General features: G+C 38.5%; 1 long non-coding RNA gene across 1 annotated transcript in view; it reads right to left on the bottom strand.

Moving 5' to 3' along the window:
- Nucleotides 1–22,350, bottom strand: part of LOC123323396 — a 205,481-nt gene extending 183,131 nt beyond the window's left edge. Inside the window, exon 1 of the long non-coding RNA XR_006539372.1 lies at nucleotides 22,317–22,350. This is a non-coding gene — a long non-coding RNA (uncharacterized LOC123323396). The remainder of the gene's footprint in view (nucleotides 1–22,316) is intronic.
- Nucleotides 22,351–23,928: the final 1,578 nt, after the last annotated feature.

Consider the following 23,928-nt stretch of genomic DNA (forward strand, 5'->3'; position numbering starts at 1 on the left):
CATGATAAAAAAGCCATGAATTCCAGGTGCAGTATTCCCCTAGCACTGGAGTTCTGTCGTTCTCATTGATCGGTAAACTTGGTCTTGGCTGGCTGTTCTCACTGATCTTCTGGGGAGGGGCCTGTTGCCGTGGTTTCCAAATGTCTCTGCTGGAGGCGGAATTGGCCCGCCCTTGCCCCCTCCTGGCTAAGTAATCTACTCAGGTTTGCTCTCCGGAGCTTTTGTTCCCTGTGAGCTTTCCGTACAGCTTTGGAGGCGGTGAGTGAAAATGGCAGCCTCCCAATCTCTGCCCCGGAGGAGCTGAGAACTCGGGGCCCCGCTCCTCAGTGAGCCCCCAGAGAAAAGCAGTCAGTCACTCCCGGCTCCCCGGTCTCCGGCCACACTCTGTGCTCACCTGGCCTGTGACCGTGCGTTTCTATCTCTGGCACCTGACCCCGGGTGGAGTCTCCAAACCCAGCAGATCCCTGCGGTGCACTCACGCGCGGTTCCTCCCGGGGGGAGGAAGGTGAGTCTCCCCGGATCTGCCGCTTGTTGGGTCACTGCTGGAGGAGCAGTGGCCTGACTGTGCCGCGGATCACAGTTTATGGCAACTCCGAGCTGAGAGCCCGCACCTGGGCTCCGCCTCTGCAGCGGGCTTCCCTGTTCCGTTACCTGGGAGCTCTGCCACACTCAGGCACCCCCGGTCTTTCTGTGACCCCTAGGGTCCTGAGACCACACTGTCCCGCGAGGGTTCCACTCCCCGCTTAGCCACCGGAGTGACGTCCCTCAGCGGAGCAGACTTTTAAAAGTTCAGATTTTGTGCTCCGTGTTTCTATCACTTGCCAGAAGCGGCCGATGGAGGCCCCTCCCCCGCCGTCTATCCTCCCGAATATCGCTTCGGATTCACTTCTCCGCACGTCTACCTTCCAGAAAGGGGTCGCTTTTCTGATGAGAGAGTTGTTGCTCTTCTTTTCTTCGATCTCCTGTTGAGTATGTAGGTGTTCAGAATGGTTTGTTCCCTATCCAGATGAATTCCTGAGAGGAGATGAAATCCAGGTCTCCTACTCCTCCGCCATCTTGCTCCGCCCCCACCTGTTGATAATAATTTCTAATAATTGTTTCTATTCCCTTGGTTTTAGTCATGATCTCTTCCCTTTCATTCATAATTTTATTAATTTGGGTCCTTTCTCTTTTCTTTTGGATAAGTCTGGCCAGTGGTTTATCAATCTTATTAATTCTTTCAAAGAACCAGCTTCTAGTTTCATTGATCTGAAGTACTGTGTTTCTGGTTTCTAATTCATTGATCTCCTCTCAAATCATAATTATTTCTCTTCTAATGCATGGCTTAGGCATAATTTGTTGCTTTTTCCCTAGTTATTTAAGGTGTAGAGTTAGTTGGTGAATTCGGGATTTTTCTATTTTTTTGAGTGAGGCTTGGAAGGCTATGTATTTCCCCCTTAGGACCATCTTTACAGTATCCCATAGGTTTTGGACTGATGTGTTTTCGTCCTCACTGGTTTCCATGAATTGTTTTAGTTCTTCTTTGATTTCCTGGTTGACCCAAACATTCTTGAGCAGAGTGGTCTTTAGCTTCCAAGTGTTTGAATTTCTTGCAAATTTTTTCTTGTGATTGAGTTCCAGTTTTAATGCATTATGGTCTGAGAATATGCAGGTAATATTCTCAATCTTTTGGTATCAGTTCAGACCTGATTTGTCGCCCAGTGTGTGGTCTATTCTGGGGAAAGTTCCATATGCCCTGGAGAAGAATGAGTATTCTGTTGTTTTACGGTGGAATGGTCTGTATGTTTATCTATGAGGTCCATCTGGTCCAGTGTGTCATTCAAAGTTCTTTATTTTTGTTGATTTTCTGCTTAGATGATCTGTCTATTGCTGAGAGTGGAGTATTGAGGTCTCCTACAATTAACGTAATGTTATCAATATGACTCTTTATTTTGGTTAGCAGTTGGCTTATGTAGATGGCTGCTCCCATGTTGGGGGCATAGATATTTACAGTTGTTACATCTTCTTGTTGGATAGACCCTTTTAGGATAATACAGTGTCCTTTTGTGTCTCTAACTACAGTCTTTAGTTTAAAATCTAATTTGTCTGATATAAGAATTGCTACCCCAGCTTTCTTTTGAGGTCCGCTGGCATGGAAGTTGGATTGCCATCCTTTTACTTTCAGTCTGGATATATCTTTAGGTTCAAAATGAGTCTCTTGTAGACAGCATATGGATGGGTCCTGTCTTTTTATCCAATCTGCAACCCCCTGTCATTTTATGGGAGCATTTAGACTGTTCACATTGAGAGCGATTACTGAAAGACAAGAATTTATTGTCATCCTGTTGCCTGTGAAGACCTTGTTTTTATAGATTGTCCCTGTAAATTTCTTTTCTATATCACTCTTGGGTCTTTCTCCTTTTATAGAACCCCCCTTAATATTTCTTGCAGGGCCGGTTTAGTGGTCACATATTCTTTCAGTTTCTTTCGGTCTTGGAAGCTCTGTATCTCTCCATCCAATCTAAATGACAGCCTTGCTGGATAAAGTATTCTTGGCTGCATGTTCTTCTCATTTAGTACCATGAATATGTCTTGCCAAGCCTTTCTGGTTTGCCAGGTTTCTGTGGATAGGTCTGAGGTTATTCTGATGTTCCTCCCTCTGTACATAAGGAATCTCTTCCCCCTAACTGTCCTTAAGATGGTTTCCTTGGTTCTAAGATTTGAGAGTTTTACTATTACATGCCGGGGTGTTGGCCTGTTTTCCTTGATCTTGGTAGGGGTCCTCTCTGCCTCTAGGACACGAGTGTTTGTTTCATTCCCCAGATTAGGGAAGTTCTCAGCTATGATTTGCTCAAATATATCTTCTAGTCCTCTCTCTCTCTCTACATCCCCTCCGGGATTCCAATAATTCTGACATTGGAATGCTTCACTGTGTCACTTATTTCTCTGATTCTATTTTCATGGATTCTGAGTTGTTTTTCCCTGGCCTCTTCTTTTCCCTTTTTAACTATTAAATTGTTTCCTAGTCCCTGATTCGTTCTTCTGTCTCACTTCCCCTAGCTGTTAGATTATCTAGATTAGATTGGATCTCACTGATAGCATTTTTAAGTTCTGCCAATTCAGCTTTCATTTCTGCCCTTAGAGACTCTATATTGCCATTAATTGATTTCTCCATTCTAGCTATTGTCTTCACAATTGCTAGCCTGAATTCCATCTCTGACATCTTGGTTATATCTGAATCCATTTGTAAATCTGTGGCATAAGTCATAATCTCTGAGTGCTTCCTACTTTGGGGGTCTCTCCTCCTAGTCATTCTGTTGATGGGTGGTTGAGGGAATGTATAGTGTCCAAATTATTGACCACAACCCAAGCAAGATACACCTGTTTTCTAGGGACCTTAGGGTGATGGCTTCTATTTTTTCCCAGGCTGTCTTCTTGGGGAGGGGCCTGCCATGCTGTTACTCAGGCAACCCTGTTTGAGCAAAGTTGCCCTGCCCCCCTGTGGTGGGGAATGGGCTCAGTGGGAACCAGTTTTGGGTTTTTTTTTCCTCTGGTGGCTTTCCGCGTCTCTTCTGAGAGTCAGAGCAGTAGAGACTGTTTCCAATCCTTTGCCTCAGAGCAGAGAGATCGCAGTCTCTTCTTCAGTGAGCTCTCCAGGCCACACTATCTCCGTTTCTGTCTGTGCTGCTATAAACTGCAGTCCTGGGTTGTGTGCCCCTCAGCAGTGCTCCCAGTCCTCGCCTCCAGGTCAGGGTAGGTCTCTGTCCTTTGTGCTTCTAAAACCGCCAGCTGCCCCCAGTTCGCATGGGCAGCCCCGGTGCTCTGGTTTCTTTCATGGGGGCTGCCCTAAAGTCCTTTCCCCACTGCTACCAGTCTGCGAGTCTGTGCCCCGTCCCCAGCGTGGGAGCCTATCGCTCACCTATGGTGTAGGATCCCCACGGCCAGGCTCCCTCCCACTTTTGTTTTTCCTCCAATATCTGCCTGCAGAATCACAGCTCCCAGCTTCGTACTTCAAAACAAACCACCTGTGATATTCTGTTTGTAGAGATCCAGATCTATCTTCTTACATCTCTGGCTGATTTCATGGGTGTTCAGAGTGGTCTGGTAGATATTCAGCTCAATTCTGGGGACCAATTCAAATAGGGTCCCCTACTCCTCTGCCATCTTTCCCCCCTCCTTCAATCCATTTACCTTCAAAGTAATTATTGAGATACATGTATTTATTGCTATTTTGTAACTTGTTATGTAGTTTTTTTCTGATTTTTTTTCCTGTTTCCTTCATGGTTTCTTGGTTTTCTTTAGCGATATACTTGAACACCTCTCTCTTTATTTTTTGCATATTCATTACTATTTTTGATTTGTGGTTACCATTTGCTTTATATATAAAATCTTCTGTATATACCAGTCTATATTAAGCTGATGGTCAATAAATTTTGAACTGATTCCTTACTCCTCTTCCTTCTACATTTCAAATACTTGGTATAATATATTACATGCTGTTATTTCATAAATCCCTTGACTGATTATTACAGAAATGCTTATTTTTTAATGCTTTTGTGCTTTTTACTTTTCATACTCTGACTTATGGTCTTTCTTTTCCACTCAAGAGTCTCCTTTAATATTTCTTGTATGGCTGGTTTAGTGGTCATGAACTCCTTATTTTTTGTTTGAGGAGCTCTTTATCTCTCCTTCTTTTAGGAATGATAGCTTTGCTGGATAGAGTATTCTTGGCTGTAGATTTTTCCCTTTCAACACTTTGAATATATCATGCCACTTCTGGCCTGCAAAATTTCTGCTGAAAAATTAGCTGATAGTCTTATGGGGTTTTATTCTAATGTAACTGTCTTCTTTTCTCTTGTAATCTTTAAAGTTTTTTATCACTATAGTTTACCACTTTAATTACTATGTGTCTTGGTGTGGATCTCCTTGGGTTGAATTTGTTGGGCGATCTGTTTCTGTCCCCAGATTTGGAATGTTTTCAGCTATTATTTCTTCAAATACATTTTCTGCACTAATCTCTCTCTTTTCCTTCTGACATCCCTATAAACAGAATGTTATTATGCTAGAAGGAGTCACTGAGTACTCTAAGTCTATTCTCATTGTTCAGTATTTGTTTGTCTCTCATCTTCTCATCTGTTCAGCTTGTTTGCTTCACATTACTATATCCTCCAAGTCACTGATACATTCCTCTGCTTCTTGTTTGTTCCATCAATTGTATTTTTAATTTCATTTTTTATATTCTTTAGAAGATTTTATTCATATTCACAAGTTTTTGTTTTTATTTTGAGTATATCTAATGAAATAGAAAGTAATTGTGCAATGGCTTTATGTTATTTAATATACTCAAGTAGCTATTAATACTCTTGTGGGATTATTTTAACAATTTAACAAACAATTTTAAAAAGCAGGTTTAACAACATATTTGTATATTCTACTTATGTGTTTCAGTTCTCATCTCTTCACAAATTAGAAATTGATGTATTGATCAGAAATTGATTTGTCATAAGATACATGCTTGGTCATAAAGTCACAGAGATGATACTCTAGCAACTCCAAATACCATATTTTTGCAGTATTAATTACTATTTGTTATTTGTGCAATCTTATTTTTTATTATGTTATGTTAGTCACCATACAGTACAACATTAGTTTTTGAAGTAGTGCTCCATGATTCATTGATTGTGTATAACACCCAGTACTCCATGCAATACATGCCCTCCTTAATACCCATCATCAGGCTTACCCATTCCCCCACTCCCCTCTTCATTAAAACCCTATTTGTTTCCCAGAGTCCATAGTCTCTCATGGTTCATCTCCCTTTCTGATTCCCCCCATCATTTTTCCCTTCCTTCTCCTAATGTCCTCTGTGCTATTCCTTATGTTCCATAAATAAGTGAAACCATGTGACACTTGTCTTTCTCTGCTTCAGTTATTTCACTTAGCATAATCCTCTCCAGTTCCATCCATGTCGATGCACATGGTAGGTATTCATCCTTTCTGATGGCTGAGTAATATTTCATTGTATATATGGACCACATCTTCTTTACCCAGTCATCTGTTGAAGGGCATCTCAGCTCTTTCCACAGTTTGGCTATTATAGACATTGCTGCTATGAACATTGGGGTGCATGTGCCCCTTCTTTCACTACATCTGTATCTTTGGGGTAAATGCCCAGTAGTGCAATTGCTGTGTCATAAGGTAGCTCTATTTTTAACTTTTTGAGGAACACCCACACTGCATTCCACATGTAGCAAAACTAGCCTTCAAAAATGAAGGAGAAATTAAGAAAGTGTATGATAAACAAAAACTGAGAAAATTTACTGATAATAGATCTACCCTACAAGATATGCTAAAAGAAATGCCTCAGGCTGAAATGAAGAGACACTAGATAGTAACTAGAAGCCATGGAAAGAAATAAGCGAATCTAGTAAAAGTAATTGCATAGGTAAATATAAAAAACAGTATTATTCTACTCTTTGTTTGCAATATCTTTTTGTTCCCAGTATGATTTAAGAGACTAATTCATAAAAATAATTAAAATGCAGTGTTAATGGACACATTTGTATAAATATGTACTATGTGACAAAAAAGCACATAAAGGGGGCAGAGATGTATAAGAGCAGAGATTATGTATGCTATTGAAGCTAAGTTGATACCAATTCCAACTAGATAACAGAACTAGAAATTGAATTTAGGATGCTAATGGTAATTCCCATTTAGTCACTAAGCCAATATCTTTAAAATTTATATAAAATAAAAAGGGAATCAAATTATTACACCACAGAAAAATGAAACATAAAAAAAGGTGGTAATGGAAAAGATGAAATACAGAAAAGGTATATACATGTTTTAAAAAGAACAGAAGCCTGCTTCTCCCTCTCCCACTCCCCTTGCTTGTGTTCCCTCTCTCGCTGTGTCTCTCTCTGTCAAATAAATAAATAAAATCTTAAAAATAAATAAATAAATAAAAAGAACAGAATAGGGGTACCTGGCTGGCTCAGTCAGAAGAGCATGTGACTCTTGAACTCTGAGTTTTGAGTTCAAACCATATGTTGGTTGTAGAGAATGATTAAAATAATAATAAAATATTTTTTTCAAAAGAACAAAATAGCAAAATGGCAGAAGTGAGTCTTTTCTTCCTTATCACTCACTGATTTAAATGTAAATGCAGGGGGAGAGGAAAAGATGGTGGAGGAGGAGGGGACCCTATCACAACTGGTCCCTGGAATTGAGCTGGATATCTACCAGACCATTCTGAACACCCACAAAATCAGCCTGAGATGTAAGATCTGGATCTCTACAAACAGAATGTCAGGCCATTGGTTTTGAGGTTCGAAGATGGGAGTCATGATTCTGTGGGCAGATATCGGAGGATAAATGGCAGCTAAAGGGAGCTTGGCCATGGAGATCCTTCATGGCCAGTGAGCGATAGCTTCCCGCGCTGAGGACAGGGCACAGACTCGCAGACCGGTAGCAGGGGAAGTACTTTAGACGGAAACCAGAGCGGCAGGGCTGCCCGTGTGAACTGGGGGCAGCTGGCAGTTTTACAAGCACAAAGAGCAGAGACATTCCCCAAACTGGAGGCAAGGACTAGGAGAATTGCTGAAGGGTGCACAACCCAGGACTGCAGTTTATAGCAGCACAGACATAAACGGAGATAGTGTGGCCTGGAGAGCTCAATGAAGAACAGAGTACAGTCTCTCTGCTCTGAGGCAAAGGGTTGGAAACGGTCTCTTCTGCTCTGACTCTCAGAAGAGACATGGAAAGCCGCCAGGGAAAGCCACCAGAGAGCAAAAGCCCACAAAACTGGTTTCCACTGAGCCCATCCCATGCCACAGGGGCACAGGGCAACTCTGCCCAAACAGGGTTGCCTGAGTAACAGTGTGACAGGTCCCTCCCCAAGAAGACAGTCTGGGAAAACAAGAAGCTAACACCCTAAGGTCCCTAGAAAACAGGTGCATCTTACTTGGGTTGTGGTCAATAATTTGGACACTATACATTCCCTCAACCACCCATCAACAGAATGACTAGGAGGAGGGACACCCAAAGTAGGAAACACTCAGAGATTATGACTTATGCCACAGATTTACAAATGGATTCAGATATAACCAAGATGTCAGAGATGGAATTCAGGCTAGCAATTGTAAAGACAATAGCTAGAATGGAGAAATCAATTAATAGCAACATAGAGTCTCTAAGGGCAGAAATGAAAGCTGAATTGGCAGAACTTAAAAATGCTACCAGTGAGATCCAATCTAATCTAGATAATCTAACAGCTAGGGGAAGTGAGGCAGAAGAACAAATCAGGGACTGGGAGACAATTTAATAGATAAAAAGGGAAAAGAGGAGGCCAGGGAAAAACAACACAGAATCCATGAAAATAGAATCAGAGAAATAAGTGACACCATGAAGCATTCCAATGTCAGAATTATTGGAATCCCAGAGTGGGTGGAGAGAGAGAGAGGACTAAAAGATATATTTGAGCAAATCATAGCTGAGAACTTCCCAACTCTGGGGAATGAAATAAACACTCGTGTCCTAGAGGCAGAGAGGACCAACAACCCAGCATGTAATAATAAAATTCATAAATCTTAGAACCAAGGAAACCATCCTAAGGGCAGTTATGGGGAAGAGATTCCTTACGTACAGAGGGAGGAATATCAGAATAACCTCAGACCTATCCACAGAGACCTGGCAACCCAGAAAGGCTTGGCAAGACATATTCAGGGTATTAAATGAGAAGAACATGCAGCCAAGAATACTTTATCTGGCAAGGCTGTCATTTAGAATGGATGGAGAGATGCAGAGTTTCCAAGACCAGCAGAAACTGAAAGAATATGTGACCACTAAACTGGCCCTGCAAGAAATATTAAGGGGGGTTCTATAAAAGGAGAAAGACCCCAAGAGTGATATAGAAAAGAAATTTACAGGCACAATCTATAAAAGCAAGGTCTTCACAGGCAACATGATGACAATTAATTCATATCTTTCAATAATCACTCTCAATATGAACGGCCTAAATGCTTCCTTGAAAGAGCACAGGGTTGCAGATTAGATAAAAAGATAGGACACATCCATATGCTGTCTACACAAGACTCATTTTGAAACTAAAGATACATCCAGACTGAAAGTGAAGGGATGGAGATCCATCTTCCATGCCAGCAGACCTCAAAAGAAAGTGGGGTAGCAATTCTTATGTCAGACAAATTAGATTTTACACCAAATACTGTAGTTAGAGACACAGAAGGACACTATGTCATTCTTAAAGGTTCTATCCAATAAGAAGATCTAACAACTGTAAATATCTATGCCCCCAACATGGGAGCAGCCATCTACAAAAGCCAACTGCTAACCAAAATTAAGAGTCATACTGATAACACTATGTTAATTGTAGGAGACCTCAATACTCCACTCTCAGCAATAGACAGATCATCTAAGCAGAAAATCAACAAAGAAACAAGAGTTTTGAATGACACACTGGACCAGATGGACCTCAGAGATATATGCAGACCATTCCACCCTAAAACAACAGAACACTCATTCTTCTCAAGCACACATGGAACTTTCCCCAGAATAGATCACATACTCAGTGATAAAACAGGTCTGAACTGATACCAAATGATTGAGATTATTCCCTGCATAATCTCTGGCCATAGTGCATTAAAACTGGAACTCAATCACAAGAAAAAATTTGCAAGAAATTCAAACACTTGGAAACTAAAGACCTCTCTGCTCAAGAATGTTTGGGTCAACCAGGAAATCAAAGAAGAACTTAAACATTTCATGGAAACCAATGAGAATGAAAACACATTGGTCCAAAACCTATGGGATAGTGCAAAGGGGAAACACATAACCACCCAAGCATCACTCAAAAAAATAAAAAAATCCCGAATTCACCAACTAACTCTACACATTAAAGAACTAGAGAAAAAGCAACAAATGATGCCTAAGGTATGCATTAGAAGAGAAATAATTAAGATTAGAGCAGAGATCAATGAATTAGAAACCAGAAACACAGCAGATCAGATCAACGAAAATAGAAGCTGGTTCCTTGAAAGAATTAATAAGATCGATAAACCACTGGCCAGACTTTTCCAAAAGAAAAGTGAAAGGACCCAGATTTATAAAATTATGAATGAAAGAGGAGAGATCATGACTAACACCGAGGAAATAGAAAGAATTACTACAAATCATTATCAACAACTATATGCCAATAAACTGAGCAATCTGGATGAAATGGATGCCTTCGTGGAAAACTATAAGCAGCCAAGACTGAAACAGGAAGAGATTGACAAACTGAATAGGCCAATAACCAGTATCATGATTGAAACAGTGATCAAAAATCTCCCAAGAAACAAGAGTCCAGGGCCTGATGGATTCCCTGGAATTCTACCAAACATTCAAAGAAGAAATATACCTATTCTCCTGAACCTCTTTCAAAAAATAGAAACAGAAGGAGAGCTTACAGACTGATTCTATGAGGCTAGCATTACCTTAATCCCCAAACCAGGCAAAGACCCCATCAAAAAGGCGAATTTCAGACCGATATCCCTGATGAATATGGATACCAAAATCCTCAAAAAATCCTAGCCAATAGGATCCAACAATACATTAAAAGGATCATCCACCACGACCAAGTGGGATTTATCCCCAGGATTCAAGTGTGGTTCAACATTCGCAAATCAATCAATGTGATAGAACACATTAATAAGAGGAGGGAGAAGAACCATATGGTCCTCTCAATTGATGCAGAAAAAGCATTTGACAAAATACAACATTTCATGATTAAAACTTCAGAGTATAGGGATAGAGGGAACATTCCTCAAGTTCATAAAATCCATCTATGAAAAATCCACAGCAAATATAATTCCCAATGGGGAAAAGTTGAGAGTCTTTCCCTTAAGATCAGGAACACATCAAGGATGCCCAATCTTGCCACTATTGTTCAACATAGTACAACAAGTCCTAGCAACAGCAGACAACAAAAAGAAATGAAAGGTTTTCAAACTGGCAAAGAAGAAGTCAAACTCTCTCTTTTCACAGATGACATGATACTTTATGTGGAAAACCAAAAAGCCTCCACCCCCAAATTACTAGAACTCATCCAGCAATTCAGTAATGTGGCAGGGTACAAAATCAATGCACAGAAATCAGTTGCTTTCTTATACACTCACAATGCAATTGTAGAAAGAGAAATTAGAGAAGCGATTCCATTTACAATAGCAGCAAAAACCGTAAGATACCTCAGAATAAACCTAACCAAAGAGGTAAAAGATCTATACTCTAGGAACTACAGAACACTCATGAAAGAAATTGAAGAAAACACAAAAAGATGGAAAAACATTCCATGCTCATGGATCAGAAGAATAAACATTGTTAAAATGTCTATGCTACGCAGAGCAATCTATACCTTCAATGCCATCCCAATTAAAATTCCAATGACATTTTTCAAAGTGCTGGAACAAACAATCCTAAAATTTGTATGGAATCAGAAAAGACCCTGAATCACCAAGGAAATGTTGAAAAAGAAAAACAAAGCTGGGGGCATCAAGTTGCCCGATTTCAAGCTATATTACAAAGCTGTGATCAACAAGACAGCATGGTACTGGCACAAAAACAGACATATAGACCAATGGAACAGAACAGAGAACCCAGGTATGGACCCTCAACTCTATGATCAAATAATCTTCAACAAAGCAGGAAAAAACATGCAATGGAAAAAAAACAGTATCTTCAATACATGGTGCTGGGAAAATTGGACAGCCACACGCAGAAGAATGAAACTTGAGCATTCTCTAACACCATACACAAAGATAAACTCAAAATGGATGAAAGAGCTCAATGTGAGACAGGAATCCATCAAAATCCTAGAGAAGAACATAGGCAGTAACCTCTTTGACATCGGCCACAGCAACCTCTATCAAGACAGATCTCCAAAAGCTAGTGAAACAAAAGCAAAAATGAACTTTTGGGACTTCATCAAGATAAAAAGCTTCTGCACAGCAAAGGAAACAGTCAACAAAACAAAGAGGCAACCCACAGAATGGGAGAAGATATTTGCAAATGACACTACAGATAAAGAGCTGGTATCCAAGATCTTTAAAGAACTTCTCAAACTCAACACCCAAAAAAACAAATAATCAATTAAAAAATGGGCAGAAGACATGAAAAGACACTTCTCTGAAGAAGACATACAAATGGCTAACAGACACATGAAAAAATGTTCATCATCATTAGCCATCAGGGACATTCAAATCAAAACCACACTGAGATACCACCTTCCACCAGTTAGAATGGCAAAAAGTGATATGGCAAGAAACAACAAATGTTGAAGAGCTTGTGGAGAAAGGGGAACCCTCTTACACTGTTGGTGGGAATGCAAGTTGGTACAGCTACTTTGGAAAACAGTGTGGAGGTGCCTCAAAAAATTAAAAATAGAGCTGCCCTATGACCTAGCAATTGCACTCCTGGGTTTTTATCCCAAAGACACAGATGTAGTGAAAAGAAGGGCCATATGCACCCCAATGTTTATAGCAGCAATGTCTACAATAGCCAAAATGTGGAAAGAGCCGAGATGCCCTTCAACAGATGAATGGATAAAGAAGATGTGGTCCATATATACAATGGAATATTACTCAGTCATCAGAAAGGATGAATACTCAACTTTTGCATCAACATGGATGGGAGTGGAGGAGATTATGCTAGGTGAAAAAAGTCAAGCAGAGAAAGTCAATTATCATATGGTTTCACTTATTTGTGGAACATAAGGAATAGCATGGAGGATATTAGGAGAAGGAAGGGAAAAATGAAGGGTGGGAAATCGGAAGGAGAGATGAACAATAAGAGACTATGGACTATGAGAAACAAAGAGGTTTTTAGAGGGGAGGGGTACAGGGGATGGGTTAGCCCAGCGATGGGTATTAAGGAGGGCATGTACTGCATGGAGCACTGGGTGTCATAGGAAAACAATGGATCGTGGATCACCACATGAAAAACTAATGATGTATTATATGGTGACTAACATAACATAATAAAATTTTAAAAAATGGTTATTAAAAAGATATGAAAGGGCGCCTGGGTGGCTCAGTTGGTTAAGCGACTGCCTTCCGCTCAGGTCATGATCCTGGAGTCCCTGGATCGAGTCCCGTGTCGGGCTCCCTGCTTGGCAGGGAGTCTGCTTCTCCCTCTGACCCTAACCCTTCTCATGTGCTCTCTCTCATTCTCTCTCTCTCAAATAAATAAATAAAAATCTTTAAAAAAAAAAGATATGATAGAAGGGGCTCAGTCATTTAAGTGTCTACCTTTGGCTCAGGTCATGATCCCAGGGTCCTGGAATCAAGTTCCAGGTCGGGTTCCTTGCTCAGCAGAGAGCCAGCTTCTCTCTCTCCCTACACTTGCAGCTCCCCCTGCTTGTGCTCTCTCTCTCACTCTCTCTCTGTATATGTGTCAAATAAATAAATACAATCTTTTGAAACAAAAAGATACAGCAACTAAATATAATGTATGATCCTAAATCTGAAGAAAATGTGATAAAAATATTAATGACATTTGGCAAAATTTTGAATATAGAATTCTATTAGCTGACACTATTTTGTAAATTTTAAACTTTCTAAATTTGCTAAATTTATAAATAATTGTGATTATGTACTAGAATGTTCTTTTTCTTAGGACATATTAATACATGCAGAAGTATTTAGCAATGCATAATCAGATGTCTGCAATTTAGTCTCAAATGATTTAACAAATAATTGTAATATGTCCATATATAGACAGTGTGGCAAAACAAAGGGGACAGAGGTAACAATGAATAGAAGTAAAGGGTATATATGTATTCATAGAACTATCATTGAAATTCTGTATGGTTTACATTTTTTAAAATAAAAAATGTAAAATAAAATTTATTTGGTCCTATAAGTTGGGTATATAAAGCATTTTTTACCAGTTTAATATTTATTATGCAGTCATTAAAATTCATTTGGTAGGAATAAATCAGTAAAAACATGAATTTTCCCCCAATTAACCAAAAATGTCATTCATTTTTAGTAAAAATCCCAACCTTTATTTTTACAACTTGAGAAATCAAATACTAAAATTTGAAGAAAAGAATGTAAAAAGTTGAGTTAGTCACGCTTATATGTAACATTCATAGGCACATGCTATTAATAAAATGTATGGGTTTTTTATGTAGAACATCATTATAAGTGCTGAAAATGTATCCCAAAAAACTATGGTCCATGTTACATTGAAGTTAGAAAAAACAAAACAAAACAAAACACAGTGAATGTTCTTCTCTCCTCTTTGATTAAAATTCCCAAGTTGTTTTATTATTAATAAATCTATAGTACCTTGAAATTGCTCTTTATATTCTCTGTAATTCAACATTTCTGTTGTTATATTTTACAACAGCCTTCCTAGGATAAGTAACAATTCATATTCTATTTCTTTAAGAAGATAAAACGAAATGACAGAGTTTATATCTTTAAATTTCTCTGAAGCTCTCCTTACTTCTAATGTAGAAATCAGGCATTTTCCCCTCAATTCTGGGTAATTTTGAAAACCTATTTTGAAAAGTATATTTTGCAGTTTGACAATTAAAATCTTTAGTTTTCTTAACCCTTGATGATATAAAAGAATCCCTGAAGACTGAAATACCTTCAAGAAAAATTTTCCAATTACATATGTGCTACATAGGTAAGCTTATAAACAATTGTCTTATAATAGCAAATAGAAAATAAACTAAACACTGGGTAATTCAGTCTAGTATTGAGAATTAGTATGACAGGAGCACCCAGGTGGCTCAGTTGGTTAAGCATCTGCCTTTGGCTCAGGTCATGATTCCACAGTCCTGGGATTGAGCTCTGTGTCAGGCTCCCTGCTCACTGGGGAGCCTGCTTCTCCCTCTCCTCCCCACTCATGTGCTCTCTATCACTATCTCTGTCTCTCAAAAAGATAAATAAAAATCTTAATAAAAAAGAATTAGTATGACAAGGGTAGTTGAAAGATGGCAGAAGAGTAGGGGACCTCGTTTCATCTGGTCCCTTGAATTTAGCTAGATAACTATCAAATCATTCTGAACATCTATGAATTCAACCTGAGATGTAAGAAAAGAATTGCTGGAATTCTAAAATAGAAAAGTGACCACTTTTTGCAAGGTAGGAGGTCCAGAGAAGTGAATCTAAGGGGATGTACCAGAAAATAAACAATGGGGGGAGGGAACCTCCATAAGCCAGCCACCAGAAAGTGATATAGTCCAGAGAGGAAAATTAGAACTTTTAGAAATCTGCTCCAGTGAGAGATGTCCCTTCCTGAAAAGTGCTCAAGTTGTGAAATGGAGCAGAAACTTAGGTGGGACAGTGTGGTCTCAGGATCCCAGGGTCATGGAAAGAACTGGGGTGCCTGAGCAAACAGAGTTCCCAAGCATTGGAAAGGGAAACTGGCTGTGGTCAGCAAGCCCAGGAGAATCTCATGATTCTTTGATCTTTCAGTTTAAATGTTTCCTCTCTTTTTATCTTTTATTCTCTTTCAACTAGTTTCTTATTTTATCAACTCTTTATTTTTAAGTCTTTTTTTAACTTTCATTTTTACATTTACATTTTATAGATATAGTCTTCATTTTTGGCTTCCTTTCACTGTATTCAAATTTATTTTTGTATATATATAAGTTTTGCTTTCTTTACAATTTTGGGATTTAAGGTCTTCTAAAAAACAAACCAAAATACACCTAGGACCAAGTGTATCACCATGTTTTGTCCAACTAGGAGATTATATTCTCTCTTTATGCTTTTTTCTTTCTTTTTTCTTTTCTTTTTGGTTTCTGACCTCTTCAGATTTGTCTAGTGTGTATTTCGCTTGGGTCGTGGATGATATTTTTGATTTGTTCTTTCATTCATCCATTCTTCTCTGAACGAAATAACTAGAAGGAGGAATTCACAACAAAGGAAAGAACCAGAGGTAATATTCTCTGCCAAAGACCTAATCAATATGGATATAAGTGAAATATCATAGCTGGAATTCAGGATAACAATTATAAAGTAACTAGCTGGGCTTGAAAAAAGAAAGCTTAAAAGACACTAGAGAATCAGTTAGTGCAGAAATAAAACCTAAGAGGCCAAAATTAAAAATGCTCTGACATGCAGTCCAAATTGGATGCTCTAACGGATATGGTAAATGAGGCAGAAGAGAGTAAGTGACATAGAAGACAAGTTGATGGAGAGGAAGGAAGCTGAGGAAAAGAGAGAAAAACAATAATGGAGCATGAGGGGAGGCTTCGAGAAATCAGTGATATCATAAAGCAAAACAATATTAGAATTATTGGGGTCCCAGCAGAAGAAGAAAGAGAGAGAGAGGGCCAGAAGTATATTTGAGCAAATCATAGCTGATAATTTCCCTAATCTTGGGAAGGAAACAGGCATTGAAGTCCAAGAGGTAGAGAGATGGCCCCAAAAAATCAATAAAAATAGATCAACACCACAACAAATAATGAACCTTGGAAATTTCAGAGATAAAGAGAAAATCCTGAAAGTAGCTTTAGGCGACAGTTCCTTAATCTACACTGGTAGAAACATTAGACTGGCATCAGACCTATCTACAGGGATCTGGCAGGCCAGAAAGGGCTGGCATGATATATTCAGGGTACTAAATGAGAAAAACATGCAGCCAAGAATACTTTATCCAGCTAGGCTGTCTTTCAGAATGGAAGGACAGATAGAGTGTGGGAGAGCAAGACATCAGCGGGAAAAGAAACAATAAAAACAGGAACACACCTACATGGCAAAAGCTGTATGCATGTAGCAAAAGCCAATAATTCACCCATCATTCTGTTCTGAAAACAGTACTTGCTGAAAACAGCAATGATGGTGGATAAGATAGTTAGGCCTACTGAGGTTGGCTCTCCCATCTCCTGCAGCCCCCTAGTTAATGCCTCACTAGGACCTGTGCTGGAAGTCATGTGCACAGTTTCTTGATGCCTCTCACGTGATTGCTTTCTTGAGTTATTTTTTCCTTGCTTCTTCATACTTTACAGTCTACAATAATAAAACCAGGAGTCCACCCAGGCTCAGGGCTTCACCTCTGCACCTGCACTTCCTGGTGGTGCCTGGTGGTGCAGCCCCTTCAGCCTCTTTTGTTGCAAGTTATTAGACTCAGAGTAATCATTTCGTCTCTCAACAAATACACTACGTGCAAAAGAGCTTCCAGGAAAAACAGAAACTAAAAGAATTTGTGATCACTAAACCAGCCCTGCAAGAAATATTAAAGGGGATCTTGTAGGCAAAGAGAGAGACCAAAAGTAACAGAGACCTGAAAGGAACAGAAACAATCCACAGAAACAAGGATTTTACATGTAATACAATCACAATCGCACTAAATTCATATATGTCAATAAATACTCTGAATAAAAATGGGTTAAATGTTCCAATCAAAAATCACAGGGTATCAGATTGGATAACAAAGTAAGACCCACCCATATACTTTATACAAGAGACTCATTTTGAACCTAAAGATACCTCTAGACTGAAATTGATGGGGGAGAGAACCATTTATCATGCTAATGGACCTAAAAAGAAAGCTGGGGTAGCAATCCTCATCTCAGACGAATTAGATCTAAAACCAAAGGCTGTAGTAAGGGATGAAGAGGGACACTATATCATACATAAAGTGTCTACCCAACAAGATCTAATGATTATTAATATTTATCCTCCTAACTCAGGAGGAGCCAATTATATAAAACAATTAATAACCAAATTAAAGAAACACATTAATAATAATATAATAATAGTAGAGGACTTCAACACCCCACTCAGAGCAATGGACAGATCATCTAAGCAGAAGATCAACAAGGAAACAAGGGCTTTGAATGACACACTGGACCAGATTAACTGCACATATATATTCAGAGTATTCCATCTTAAAGCAAAAGAATACACATTCTTCTCAAGTGCATATGGAACTTCTCTAAAATAGATCACATACTGGGTCACAAATCAGATCTCAACTGATACCAAAAGACTGGGATTATTCCCTGTATATCTTCAGACCACAATGCTTTGAAACTTGAAGTCAATTACAAGAGGAAATTTGGAAGGAACTCAAACACTTGGAAGCTCAAGAGCATCCTACTAATGAATGAATGGGTCAACCAGAAAATCAAAGATTAATTTTAAAAATTAATGGAACAAATGAAAATGAAAACACAGCTATTCAAAACCCTTGGGATACAACAAAGGTGGTCCTAAGAAAGAAGCAAATAGCAATACGAACCTTTCTCAAAAAATTAGAAAAGGCTCAAATACACAAGCTAAACTTAGAATGAAAGGAGCTGGAGGAAGAAATGCAAATAAAGCCTAAAGCAAACAGGAGAGGAGAAATTATAAGGACTAGAGCAGGGACGCCTGAGTGGCTCAGTCAGTTAAGCATCTGCCTTCAGCTCAGGTCATGATCCCAGGGTCCTAGGATCGAGTCCCACATTGGGCTTCCAGATCAGCAGGGAGCCTGCTTCTTCCTCTGCCTGCTGCCCCCTCTGCTTGTGCACTCTCTCTCTCTGACAAATAAATACATAAAATCTATAAATACATACATACATACATACATACATACATACATACATACATACTAGAGCAGAAATCAATGAAATAGCCCAGAAGAACAGTAGAATAGATCAATGAAACTAAAAGGTTGTTCTTTGAAAGAATTAATGAGATTGATAAACCCCTAGCCACATTTATCAAAAAGAAAAGAGAAAGGACCCAAATTAATAAAATCATGACTGAAAGAGGAGAGATCACGACCAACACCAAAGAAATACAAACAATTTTAAAAACATGTTATGAGCAAATATTTGCCAACAAATTAGGCAATCTGGAAGAAATGGATGCATTCCTAGAAACATATAAACTACCAAAACTAAAACAGGAAGAAATAGAAAAGTGGAACAGACCCATAACCAGCAAGGAAATTGAAGCTGTAATAAAAAATCATCAAATAAGCAAGAGTCCAGGGCCAGATGGCTTCACAGGGGAATTCAACCAAACATTTAAAGAAGAACTAATACTTATTCTTCTGAAGCTGTTTCAAAAAATCAAAATAGAAGGAAATCTTTCAAACTTTCAAACTCTTTCTATGAGGGCAGCTTTACCTTGTTCCCAAAACCAGACAAAGACCCTACCAAAAAGGAGAATTACAGACCTCTGTCCTTGATGATGGATGCCAAAATTCTCACCAAGATCCTAGCCAATAGGATCCAATATTACATTAAAAGGATTATTCACCACAACCAAGTGAGATTTATTCCTGGGCTGCAAGGTGGATCAATATCCACAAATCAATCAACGTGATACATCACATTAATAAAAGAAAGGACAAGAACAATATGATGCTCTCAATTGATGCAGAAAAAAAAAAGCACTTGAAAAAAATACAGCATCCTTTCTCGATTGAAACTCTCCATGGTGTAGGGATAAAGGGAACATACCTCAATATCATAAAAGCTATCTATGAAAAGCCCACAGCAAATATCTTTCTCAATGGGGAAAAGCTGAGGGCTTTTCCACTACAGTCAGGTGTATGACATGGATGCCCACTTTTACCACTGTTGTTCAACATAGTATTAGAAGTCCTAACTTCAGCAATCAGACAACAAAAAGAAATAAAAGGCATTCAAATTGGCAAAGAAGAAGACAAACTCTCACTCTTCACAGATGACATGATACTCCATGGGGATAATGCAAAAGACACTACCCCCAAATTGCTAGAACTCATGAAGGAATTCAGAAACAGGCAGGATGTAAAATCAATGCACAAAAATCAGTTGCATTTCTAAACACTAACAATGAGACAGAAAAAGAGAAATTAAGGAATTGATCCCATTTACAATTGCACCAAGAGCCATAAGATACCTAGGAATAAACCTAACCAAAGAGGTAAAGGATCTGTACTCTAAAATCTACAGAACACTGAAGAAAGAAATTGAGGAAGACACACACACACACACAAGTTCCATGCTCATGAATTAAAAGAATAAATATTGTGAAAATGTCTATGCTGCCCAGAGCAATTTACACATTCAGTGCAACCCCTATCAAAATAACATTGATATTTTTCACAGAACTGGAACAAACAATCCTAAAATTGGCATGGAACCAGAAAAGACCCCGAAATGCCAGGAGAACGTTGAAAAAGAAAATGAAAGCTGGTGACATTACATTGCCAGACTTCAAGCTCTATTACAATGCTATAATCATCAAGAAAGTATGGTACTGGCATAAAAACAGACACATAGATCAATGGAACAGAATAACGAACTATGAAATTGACCCTGAACTCTATGGTCAACTAATTTTCGACAAAGCAGGAAAGAATATCCAATGGAAAAAGATAATCTCTTCAAAAAATGGTGCTGGTAAAATTGGACAGCCACATGCAGAAGAATGAACCTGGACCATTTTCTTATACCATACACAAAAATAAACTCAAAATGGATGAAAGACCTAAATGTGTAAAAGGAATGCATCAAAATCCGAGAGGAGAACACAGGCAATAGCCCCTTCAACCTCAGCTGCAGCAACTTCTTCCTAGACACGTCTCCAAAGGCAAGGGAAACAAAAGCAAAAATGAACAATTGAGACTTCATCAAGATAAAAAGCTTTTGCACAGAGAAAGGAAACAGTCAACAAAATGAAAAGACAACCCATGGAATGGCAGAAGATATTTGCAAATGACATATCAGATAATAAGCTAGTTTCCATGATCTATAAAAACTTATCAAACTCAACACCCATAAAACAAATAATCCAGTCAAGAAATGGGCAAAAGAGGCACCTGGGTGGCTCAGTCATTTAAGCATCTGCCTTTGGCTCAGGTCGTGATCCCAGGGTCCTGGAATCAAGCCCCACATCAGGCTCCCTGCTCCATGGGGACCCTGCTTCTCTTTCTCCCTCTGCCTGTTTCTCCCTCTGCTTGTGCTCTCTCTTTCTTTGTCAAATAAATAAATAAAATCTGAAAGAAAAAAAAGAAATGAGCAGAAGACATGAATAGGGATTTCTCCAAAGAAGACATACCAATGGACAACAGACACATGGAAAATGCTCCACATCACTTGGCATCAGGGAAATATAAAACCACACTGAGATACCACCTCACACCAGTCAGAATGGGTAAAATTAACAAGACAGGAAACAACAAATGTTGGCGACGATGTGGAGAAAGAGTAACCCTCTTACACTGTTGGAGGGAATGCAAGGTGGTACAGAAACTCTGGAAAACTGTATGGAGGTTCCTCAAGATGTTAAAAATAGATCTACCCTTATACCCAGCAATTGCACTACTAGGTATTTACCCCAAAGGTACAAATGCAGTGTTCGAAAGGGGCACATGCACCACAATATTCATAGCAGCTATGTCCACAATAGCCAAACTGTGGAAGGAGCCAAGATGTCCTTCAATGGATGAATGGATAAAGAAGATGTGGTTCATATATACAATGGAATATTACTCAGCCATCAGAAAGGATGAATATCTACCATTTACATCAACATGGATGGAACTGAAGGGTATTATGCTAAGTGAAACAAGGCAAGCAGAGAAAGACAATCATCATATGGTTTCACTCAAATGTGGAATATAAGAAATAGTGCAGGGGATCAAAAGGGAAGGGAGGGAAAACAGAATGGAAAGTCATCAGGGAAGGAGGAAAACCATGAGAGAGTGTTAACCATAGGAAACAAACTGAGGGTTGCTGGAGGGGAGGTGTGTGGGAAGATGGGATAACTGGGTGATGGGCATTAAGGAGGGCATGTGATGTGATGAGCACTGTGTGTTATATACAACTGATGAATTATTGAACCCTGCATCTGAAACTAATGATGTACTATATGTTGGCTAATTGAATTTAAATAAAATTTAAAAAAAGAATTAGTAGGACAAAGTAAGTAAAAACACTAAAATCATAATTTGAAATAAAAGCATTCATAATTGTACATTAATCAACCTGGATACGTCCTCAGAGATCACATAAATGGCCATTTTTATTTACTGATTAATATACCAAGACCATAAAGAGGTTAAAAGATTTTTTTAAGATAATGTGGGATTCTGGGAAATAACAGAGCAAAAGCTAGAATCCAGATTTTCATTTTTCTTATTCCTTACCATTAGAACTGATTTTTTTTCTTTTCAAATTACAGATTGGTGCAAAATAATAAATACCCTTTTAAAAGTTAGAAAATCATGTCTCCTTTATTAGGAGAAAAATCCAATTATAAAAAGACCTAACAGGTAGGGACCAATTCATAAAGATTAGTTCCAGTCAACAAGATCATCTAGATAATAGCTAAATATCTTACCCAAATGAGAATTTGTTCACTCACAGTTGGAGAGGTCTCTCTTCTTGTCATATTTAATAAGTCAACAAGAGGACGGATGGTCATCCCCTACAAGATGAAGAATGAAAAGCCAAATTTCTTTCATAGGTAATTATTGTTTGTATATGTCCCTGGCGTTTATGTGTGTGTATGTCTGTGTGTGCATATACACACATGTGTGTCTTCATTTGGCCATGTTCAGAATTTAGAACACTATCTGAAAATTCAGAGGGATCATGAGATAACACCAGAGAGAAGAGCTGTGATTTTTCTCTCACAAAGATCAAAGGGAAATATATATTTTATACAAAAATCTGGGTCATCTAATAAAACCTAAAAAAATCTACTAGTATATTTCAAAAATGGAAGTAGTCAAATCACAGAGCCAAGGTGTTACAAGAGATTTTCATTTCAGTATCTTCCAATTACCTCAGACACATCATTTTGTCCTTATTATTCATCATCCACTAGAAATTAAATTACAGTCCTCTTGGCATGTTATTTTAAATTTTTCTTAAGGGGGATACTAAAAGAAGCAAACATTCTATATAACAACCTTTCATTGAGTTGTGTCCCAATATCTTTTGTGCACATATTATGTGCCAGAATCTGTATTAGGCTTTGGAGTTACAATGAGAAGATAAAGTTGAAAGGGCACATATCCTTATGGAGCTCACACTGTAGTGTAATATCTCAGGAAGAGAGTCATTAATCAAATGATTGCATTAATGAATGAATGAAAAATTACAACTTGAGATAAATGTTCTGAAGGAAATGAAGCTGGCTTTATGATAAAAAGACACATTTTAAATTGAGAGGTAAGGGAATTGTTTTCTAAGGAAGTGACACCTAAGCTAAGACCTGAAGGGTGAAAATACATTAACTACATGAAGAGAAAATAGTAGCATTAGTAAGGAGAAGGCATGGTATATTAGAGAAACTGAAAACCCTGTGGGGCTGTGTTGTAGAGTGCAATGAAAATCATATTATTGTTGAGACTGGAGAGATAGGCTGGGGTTAGACAATGCAAAGTTTCTCAGCCTGGATGAATTGACAAAAAAAAAAGAAAAAAAGACCAGATTTATACTTGAAAAATATCACTTCAGCTGCAGTGTGAAAATAAGTGTTGAAAATGAGCCATTATGGAATGAAAATGTTTAGGAGACCATTTTGGTTGGAGATATTAATTTGTAATTCATATGCATATGATTAGCAAATAAAGCCATATATGGGTATGGATGAGATCATCAAGGACAGAGTAAAGAGTGAAAAGAGAAAAGGGTCTAGAGGAATCCTTGAAGAACTCTGACATTTAGTGATGTAACAATGGGAATAAACCTGCAAAAGAGATAAAGAGGAACCAGAGAAAGAAGAGAAAAATCAGAAAGTGAGTTGTCATAAAACACAAAAGAAATATTTCAAAAAGGTGGGAATTTGACCTATGTGGAATTGTGCTTACAATTCAAGGAAAATGAAGTAGGAGGACATTTGTTGTGATGATCACCAAGTGTTGTATGGAAGTGTTGAATCACTAAATTCTACACCTGGAACTAATATTACACTTTATGTTAACTAATTGGAATTTAAATAAAAA

The sequence above is a fragment of the Neomonachus schauinslandi genome, chromosome X, assembly GCF_002201575.2.
Source record: "Neomonachus schauinslandi chromosome X, ASM220157v2, whole genome shotgun sequence".
Lineage (NCBI taxonomy): Eukaryota > Metazoa > Chordata > Mammalia > Carnivora > Phocidae > Neomonachus > Neomonachus schauinslandi.